Here is an 8,713-nt window from a genome sequence, read left to right as displayed (position 1 = left end):
CTCTCTCTCTCTCTCTCTCTCTCTCTCTCTCTCTCTCTCTCTCTCTCTCTAGGATCGAAGGAGATACAAGGAAGGAAGTGGAGAGAAGGAAGAGAACACGTGCCGTACTTACTTGCGATTAGGTGGGTGGTGGGTGGATGGATGGGTTGAAGGGCTATGTGAAAATCAAATATAATAATTCGAAGAACTGATCGAGTTTAAGAAGTTTCTCTTTTCATTTCTTACGACCTATCATTCTTTTTAATTTTCGAAAATAGAAAAGAGGGGTTGGAAAGAGAAAAAAAGAATTAGAAAAAAGAAGAGAAAAAGGAAAAGGAAAAACCGTGCTCTTTTCTCGTTTCGTACAAATTATCATCGCGTGTTTGCATGAACGTAATAAATACGTACGTACATACGTACATACATTATATATATATATATATATATATATATATATATATTTGTATTGCTAAGAAAAAAATATAGCCTCATGCGATGCGCGTACTTTTACATTTTTATTACTATAGCGTGTTAGTTTGAGAGAGCTCGCGTGTGCGTATAAAAAACACTCGAAGTGTATCGAATATTTAGCGCTATAGTCAGTACGAAATTATGTAGTGTTTTCTTTCTCTCTTTATTTCTTTCTTTCTTTCTTTCTTTCTGTAGATCTATTGCTCCTTATATATTTAATTTAATTTAATTCTTGTACCTTCATTTTTGTATAACCTTCTTTTCCACCCTTTTCTCTGTTCTCTCTCTTTTTTTTTTTTCTTTTTTTTTTTCATTCGACTTCGTCGAAGAACACACGTAGGTATGTACGTGCAGGTGCACAATGATTAAAATGTAAAATATGAAATAGATATAGTGAAAACGAACGTGCAGAGAGAGAGAGAGAGAGAGACTCATGTATTGTTTGTGAACCAATCGTAATATACCTCCGGGCCGTTACTATATGTATAATAATAAATACGACGATAATAGAGAGCGATTTTTCCTTTCTTTTATTTATTTATTTTTTTTTTCTCGTTATCGTTTAAAAAAATTGTTTCAAAATCCATCGACGAATACTCGTAAACATTGAAATTGCTACTCGACGATCCTCTGGTATATTCCAGGGAGGGTGGTAGAGTTTAAAAAAAAAGAAAATGAAAATAAATAAGTAAATAAGTAAAGAAAAAAAAAAAAAGAAAAGAAAAAATACACAACGAGAGAATGAAAGAGAAAGAGAGAGAAACAGGATGATAGAAAAATATTTTCTGATAATAACGTTATCGAGCAACATCGAAGCGTAAATTTTGGTAATTTCCGATGAGCTTGATTTATTACGTTATCGTTTCTCGATCGAATATATATATATATATATACACACATACATACATTGCACATATATATGTGTGTATATATGTACGTATGTAAGTATGTAACATATATGAAAGACATTAATCATAAAAGTTGGCGTGTACACTCGCAGATGATTAATGCGTAACGATTCGCACCTAAAGACGTTCAATTTTTCCATCCCTTCTTTGAAAGAAAAAAAAGAAAAAAAAAAGAAAAAAAAGAAAAAAGAAAAGAAAATAGAAGATGAAGGGAGAAAAGGAAAGAAAGAAGATGAAGAAAGGGAAAAGAAAAAAAAAATTATTTTTTATTCGTCGGTAACTTTGTCGTCGAGATTTTCAACCCCTCTTCTTTCTTTTTTTTTCTCCTTTTCAACCCCCTAAAGGAACGGTGTCACTAAACCGCGGGTAATTACTATTCTCCCTACTTAATAACGATTTCAACACGCGAACGAGAAATCGCGTTCAAAACAAAATCGTATATTGCAAGTATGTATGCAATGTATGTATGTATGTACGTATGCATGTATTTAGGTGGACGCATAACGTATAATTATTATCTTTAGTATATATTTTAATGGAAATTCGGAGAGAAGAGAGAAAATAGAAACAGGAGAAACGAAAATTCATGTCGGTTGACGATTTTTTAATTTGTTTACGACGTCACGTATTTTTTTTTTTTTTTTTTTTTTATATACTAGTTACTAGATAGCATAACTAAAAAGGATTATAGTCATTATTCATTAGTTATGTTACAGTTAGAGCCAGTTATGATATATAGTAATATTAGTTATTGCATAATATAATTACTATTATAGTAATTAAACTGATAAATAGTTATGGCTGCTATTATAATTTTATACTAGGTTATAATATAAGAATAATAAATAAGAAAAAGTTGGGTTCTATTTATTACTGCTATCATAATTCTATACCACATTATTTATGATATAATATAATTACGATATATGCACTATAACTTTACTGTTATGTAAGTTTTAAGATAACAACGAAATTGAAAAAAAAAAAAGAAAAAAACAAAAAAAGAAATAAAGAATTGTTAACCGGACCTAATTCTTATTAGTACTGTTAAAATTTATATACTTTTTTTATTTTATTTATATTTTACATATTTTTTATTATATTATCTTTAAAGATAGAAAACGTAGAATATATATATATACATATATATATACATATATATATATATATATATATATACACATACATATACACATGCAATAAAATAAAAAATAAAAAAAAAAAAGGAAAAGAGTAAATGAAGATATTCGAAAATAATTATTCGCGTATTCGCGTAAACTTTGAGAATATAGAGATGGGTGGTGGTGTGCAAGGGGGACGAAGGGTGGGAGGAAAACGTTTTGAAGTAATAAAAAGCAGCATATGCAATACTATCGCCGTCGCGTTATTCAAAACTGCTCATATCTTATCGCGCGCGCGTTCATGGTACATATATACGTGAAACTTTCAAAAACAGATATTACAGTCGTGTCGTGGTTTTCACATTGAAAACGTCTACACGTCATAATATATATGTGTATATATATATATATATACACATATATATATATACACACATACACATACACACAGATTTGAACACCTATATGTATGTGTATGTATGTATCACATCAGTAAAGTCAAAAAGAACGAGAAACTTTACACATCCTTTATATATATATATATATATATATATATATGTGTGTGTAAGTGTATATATATTAATGTGTACTGTTGAGTTGATTGGTGTAGAAATGTATTATATTACGTGACCCACGAATCTTTCTACTAATACAACTAAACAATAAGTAAGTAGAGATTTACATATTTTTCATATTTCACAGAGATATTTCATAATTTGTTATTATCTTTACAAATCCGAGGGAAACGAAATTTAAGATCCTTCGTAATCTTCTCTCTTTCTTTTCTTTTCCTCTTTTTTTATTTTTTTTTTTTTTTTTGCTTTTTAAGATGAGAAGAAGATAAACGATTTGAGATAATTCATCGAGATGATTTGACGATTGAAATATTCTAAATCTGATCATCGTCTTTTATTATTAATTATGTATTGATAATACGATATATAGATTATCCATTTATTTATTTTGTCTACTCTTTTCTTCCTCTTTTTTTTTTCCTCTTTTTTTTTTCTTTCGACCTTCCACAAAAGAACAAATTACATTCGACTTTTATTTTCATCTGTGCTCGGCGATATTTGTAATTAATTTTTTTGTTTTTTGTTTGTTTTTTTTTTTTCTTTTTCTTCGAATCCACATGTTAAAATATCGATAAGAAAAATATTGTATCCGATTGCACATTGATTCTTTTCTTTCTTTTCTCTCTCTCTCTCTCTCTCTCTCTCTCTTTCTTTTTTAATCATTTATTATCAATCTCGTACATCGCACATAATTAATTTCTATCCTCCTACTTTTACATATTATAAAATAGTGTACATTTTTTTCTTTCCCTTTTCTTCTGTCCAGTAAAAAAGAGATTAAATTACGTTCGTTTATCTTAACTATTGCCGAGAATAACAAAACGTATCGAAAAGTTTGCAGATGATTTTAAAAATCGATTTACTCCTGTTTTTTTTTTCTTTTTGAAACTTCGCTTAGACTACACGCAGGAATAACCTCTCAGTTTTATTCAGCCGTGCTTGTGATTGAGAGAGAGAGAGAGAGAGAGAGAGAGAAAAGAAAAAAAGAGAGAAAAATTAGCTAGTAAAGAGTCTCGAAAAGGTGCAATTAATTTAAAAAATTGCCCTTGGGAACTTTTCAAACCCGAAACTTAATCCTCCTATTCGTCACTTTTCAAAGCCAGCATCCAAGTTACAAGAATACCGTATAAGATTACAAATTCGTTATTACCGTTAATTCACCAAGTCAAGTAAATTATTCTGAATTTTTCTTTTCGATTAACTTAGACCGTTACTTCTTTGATACATCTAACAGAAACTTGCTAACAATTTTTTTATTCTATTTAATTTTATACTTTATTGCGTTATTTTCGTTCCGTCCTACCTTCCTCGAATCCATTTCTTTTTTTTTTTTTCCCATTCATTTTGTTTTTCTACCAGTTTCGTTTTTGTTTTATCTTGATTCTTTTTCTTTTTTGGTTTTTTTTTTTTTTTGGTTTTTTGTTTTCTACGATATCACATATCGAGTTCGCCATAGAAATTCTTCGTACTCCCATAACCTCTCTCGTACCTTACACTCGAAGTTCAAGCATTGTGTGCCAACGAATAATAGTATTTTACAGTGGAACGATAGCTACCGGAGTTAACACTGTGTGCAAGTTCGTAGTAGGTTTATATGACTCAGTTGAAGAACTACGGGACGTAACTATGACGAAGTTGACAAATGAAACATCATGCATCGGTGTAGTAATTGTGTATGTGTATCTGTATGTATGTGTTTGTATATGTGTCGTTTGAAATCGTGTACCAAATCGTGGTCGTAAACGAGCCTGGCCATTCGTATATGTATATATGTATATATATACATAATGTGCATATATATATATATATGTATGTATGAAGTATCTATATATTCTTGTCCTATTTACTCCCATAAAAAGTTTATTTTCAGATAATCGACTTTCCTTCCCACTTTTTTATTCTTAAGTATCAAATATAAATGAAAGGTAATATTTTTATATACGAGATTAAGATAAGAAGTACGTGTAACGTGTAAGAAAAATTCACAATTAATATCACGTATTTATAGAAAATATAAATTAATGAAATTTAGAAATAGGAAAGTTATTTTTGTTATATGTATATATATATATATATATATATATATATATAGATGTATAATTAAATATAAGTCAGAAGTAATATTTTTATATTCACGAAGTTAACCAAAAAATATGTGTAAGAAGTGTAAAAGAAATATAATTAATATCGCGTACTTGAAGAAAATAACTCGTACAAGTTGAAAAAGTATAAAAAAGAAACAAAAAAAAAAAAGAAAGAAAGAAAGAAAAATAAAAGTAATATCTTTATACGAAAAAATTAAAGAAGAAAATATTCGTAGCGTATGGTAAAAACATAATTAATATCACGTACTTTCAGAAACAAAGTTCCATATAACCTAAAAAAGTTTATTTCGTAAAAAGAACGAAAATATAAATAAAACTGATATTCCTATTCGTACAAAGTTAACACTGAAAATATTTAATACGTTTATATATAAAAAAAAAAAAAAAAAAAAGCAAAGAGACATAATTAATATTAAGTACTTACGTTGACGGTAACCTAAAAGAAGAAATAAAAAAGTAGAATTTGTCAAAACTAAGGTCCATTGAATACGATTTAATTGTCCTCTTCTCTTTCATAATTAACGAGACATTTTAAAAAATGATTCGAAATAATTGTCGCGGACATATCCCGTTGTTGAAATAAATCGTAATACGTTCTCTAATTAATACGCGTTAATTCGTTTCTCGTATCCAACATACACACACACACACACGCACGACACACATGTACACACACGTACACACACGTACACATATAGGTACACATATACACAATACTTTTAATGAATTCCGAATAAATGAGATATGATATAGAATAGACCGTATCGTATTTTCACTGACGGATTATAGATAACCGAACGATAATGGACATTTTACGTAATAATAGATATTTCGTCGTAACGTTTTCGGTCCATTAACGAAAAAAGAGTTCCCGAACCGACGCGGAAGTACAGACTAAATGTATCCTACTTTTTTCATCGACTTAAACCTGTTCGAATACGATCACGTGATCGAGTATAACGAACGTTATAAAAAGTACGTTATAGAAAATTTTTATTGGGTATATTAATATATAGAAAAAAAAAAAAGACAAACAACGAAGAATTTATTTCTTGAACATTTTTAATAATTTTTTCTTATATATTTTTGAACTTTTTTATTATTTAAATTAAGTATTAATCGTTATTAAAGATGAATGTATTTATATGTGAGTACAAACACACACGCATACGTGTCCTTAAAAAATTCCTTTTTAAGAGTATCGATATTATAGAAAAGAAAAATTATTGTTTGAATATCTTTGTTTTATTTTTATATCCTATGTTTTTACTTTTTTTCTTATTTAAATTAATTATTATTAAAGATAGTTATAATTATATACACACGTACACGTCACGCACACACGCACGCATGCACGCAATTCGATGAAAGTTTGTAAAGTTGAAGTACCACAAGCGCCATCTTCATAGAACTAGCATTATTACTTTCAATGGTTTTTGTGATAGCTTCTAGAATCATTGCTTTGAAAATTCACTTTTAATAAACATAATTGCGTTCTTATATTTTTGTGCTCCTAGAAAAATTGGATCTCTATTTGTAAGTAGATGTTTCTTTAATCTGTCATCGCATAATTACTTCGTTTTGTTGTACGTTGATCCTATGAAATTATATTGTTATAAACTTCGACATACATACATATATACCTACATACATCGATACATACGTACGTACGTGTGTGTGTGTACGTCGAAAGAATTTTTCATTAATTTTCAAATCGAAATTATGAAACAATTTGTTCTCATATAATTACGTTTCCTCATATTTTTATTAATTTTGTATTTTGTATCTTCTTTTTCTTCTTTTATTAGTTTCTTTTCTTTCATTTTTATTATTCACCTTGTCCAACGTTCTAAAAATATAACAGCGATAGTTACATAATCCTTAAACACTCCGATTGGTCGAGCGAAGTAATCCACTCGATATCGACCAATCACGGTTAACCAATGATCTACGTGCAAACTCGTCGAACCAATTAACCGCATTTTCTAAGATGGCGATAAAACCGTTTCGTGATTGTTTCCAAGTGTCCGAGGATTATCGATAAATTTTTTTTCGTACCGAACGATTACGTTTACGAATTAGAACGATCGTTTTAACGGTTAAAGAAATTCATCGATATTGTGTTTTTCGTAGAAAAGAATCGATGGAATTATCAGTGAAGTGGAAAAAAAGAAATTATTGTTCCGGTTTGATTTCGTGCGAGACGTTGCTGCGACTCTTTCGTTTGGTCAACATTGTTGCAATCGTTCTATCACACAAGATGGCTTCTTACTTGGAAAATAAGAAATTTTTGAAGCGAGGTAAATTTTCCTTTTCTTCTATCTATCTTTCTTTCTTATTTTCCGATCAACCAATGCTGCTATAATTATCATTTCTTTTTCTCTTTATCAACGTTCTACTCAAATCTAACAAGTTTTACAGAAGAAAAAACAAATAATAATAATAATAATAAAAAATAAATAAATCCTTAATGATACACGAAGATATAAAATTTCGTGATATTTATACGTTTAATCAGAAATTCGAATGCATTTATGTATGTAAACCTTTCATTAAATTTCTTTCATTAATTATAATAATGTTCTAATATTATATTCGCCATTATAGAAATTTTCTTATACGAATTTAATGCATACATGCATATTCACGTAATACGTCCAATAGTTTAAATTAAACGAGAGATTATTTTATCTCGTAAACGTAGAACCGAGTTAACAACGTGAAGGATTTTAACATCGCAGTCGAGTAGTTACAGAAACAATTTTTTATTTAACCTCATTCTCTTTCGCAAAACGTGTTCCACCGTACAAATCGTTAAATAAAAAGACAGAGAACCGCCATGTTTAAAACAAACGAATTTCGTAGAACACCATTTTCGTAAAAACAACTTATTGCGATTGAGATGGTTTCTTCGGACATTTCTTTTTTTTTTCACTGCAACCGATGTCGAAAAAAAGAATAAATAAATAAAAAGAAAAAGATGAGAATAAAAATTTTGTTAATTAGAAATCTATCGATATCGGTAATGCCTAAAAATTAATTGACAGAAAAAAAAAGAAGGACAAAAGAAAGTGACAAAAATTAAATTAAAATTTGAATTTTAAATCGATGATTATAACAGATATTTCTCGAACAATTCGCTCCTATATTATCGCTCCTAGCTCCGTACATAATATAATAATTTCACTCGATACAGTAATTTTATCATTTTCAAATATCTCACCTGATATAATAATTTTTCTATCGTAATTAAAATTCCTTTGTAAATTTCGGAAATAATCGGTAGACAATCGTTAATGAAAGGGTTTTCGATCGAGGTAGTAGATCGATTCAGAGACGTAGAATACTTACGTATGGCTTGATTGCCCAGGGAGGCATCGAAATTAGTACTTTAATTGCTCCCGACGATGTGGAAATGAATGTAATGGCAACGATGAAAGGAAAGGAAAAGAAACGAAAAGAAAAAAAAGAAAAGAAAAGAAAAGAAAAGAAAAGAAATGAAAAAAAAAATCGAGAAAATTTCTTTCGTTTCTTTCTCTTTCTCCCTTTCTCTC

The 8,713-nt window shown here is 28.9% G+C and overlaps 1 protein-coding gene across 11 annotated transcripts in view; it reads left to right on the top strand.

Moving 5' to 3' along the window:
• Positions 1-8,713, top strand: part of LOC122629319 (5-hydroxytryptamine receptor 1-like) — a 119,534-nt gene that overhangs the window by 16,695 nt on the left and 94,126 nt on the right. Inside the window, exons 1-2 of one of the 11 annotated variants that reach the window (XM_043812644.1) lie at positions 6,675-6,695; positions 7,293-7,459. The exons of 7 other annotated variants lie outside the window; for them this stretch is intronic. The gene's annotated coding sequence lies outside the window, so the exon portion shown is untranslated. Of the gene's footprint in view, positions 1-3,126; positions 3,146-6,674; positions 6,696-7,166; positions 7,460-8,713 lie in introns of those variants that run through there. 3 more of the 11 variants (XM_043812635.1, XM_043812645.1, XM_043812643.1) reach the window with 3 other exon arrangements.

Source organism: Vespula pensylvanica, chromosome 5, assembly GCF_014466175.1.
Source record: "Vespula pensylvanica isolate Volc-1 chromosome 5, ASM1446617v1, whole genome shotgun sequence".
Classification (NCBI taxonomy): domain Eukaryota; kingdom Metazoa; phylum Arthropoda; class Insecta; order Hymenoptera; family Vespidae; genus Vespula; species Vespula pensylvanica.
Note: the sequence above shows the minus strand (reverse complement) of the source record. Positions and strands in the feature narration are given on the sequence as shown.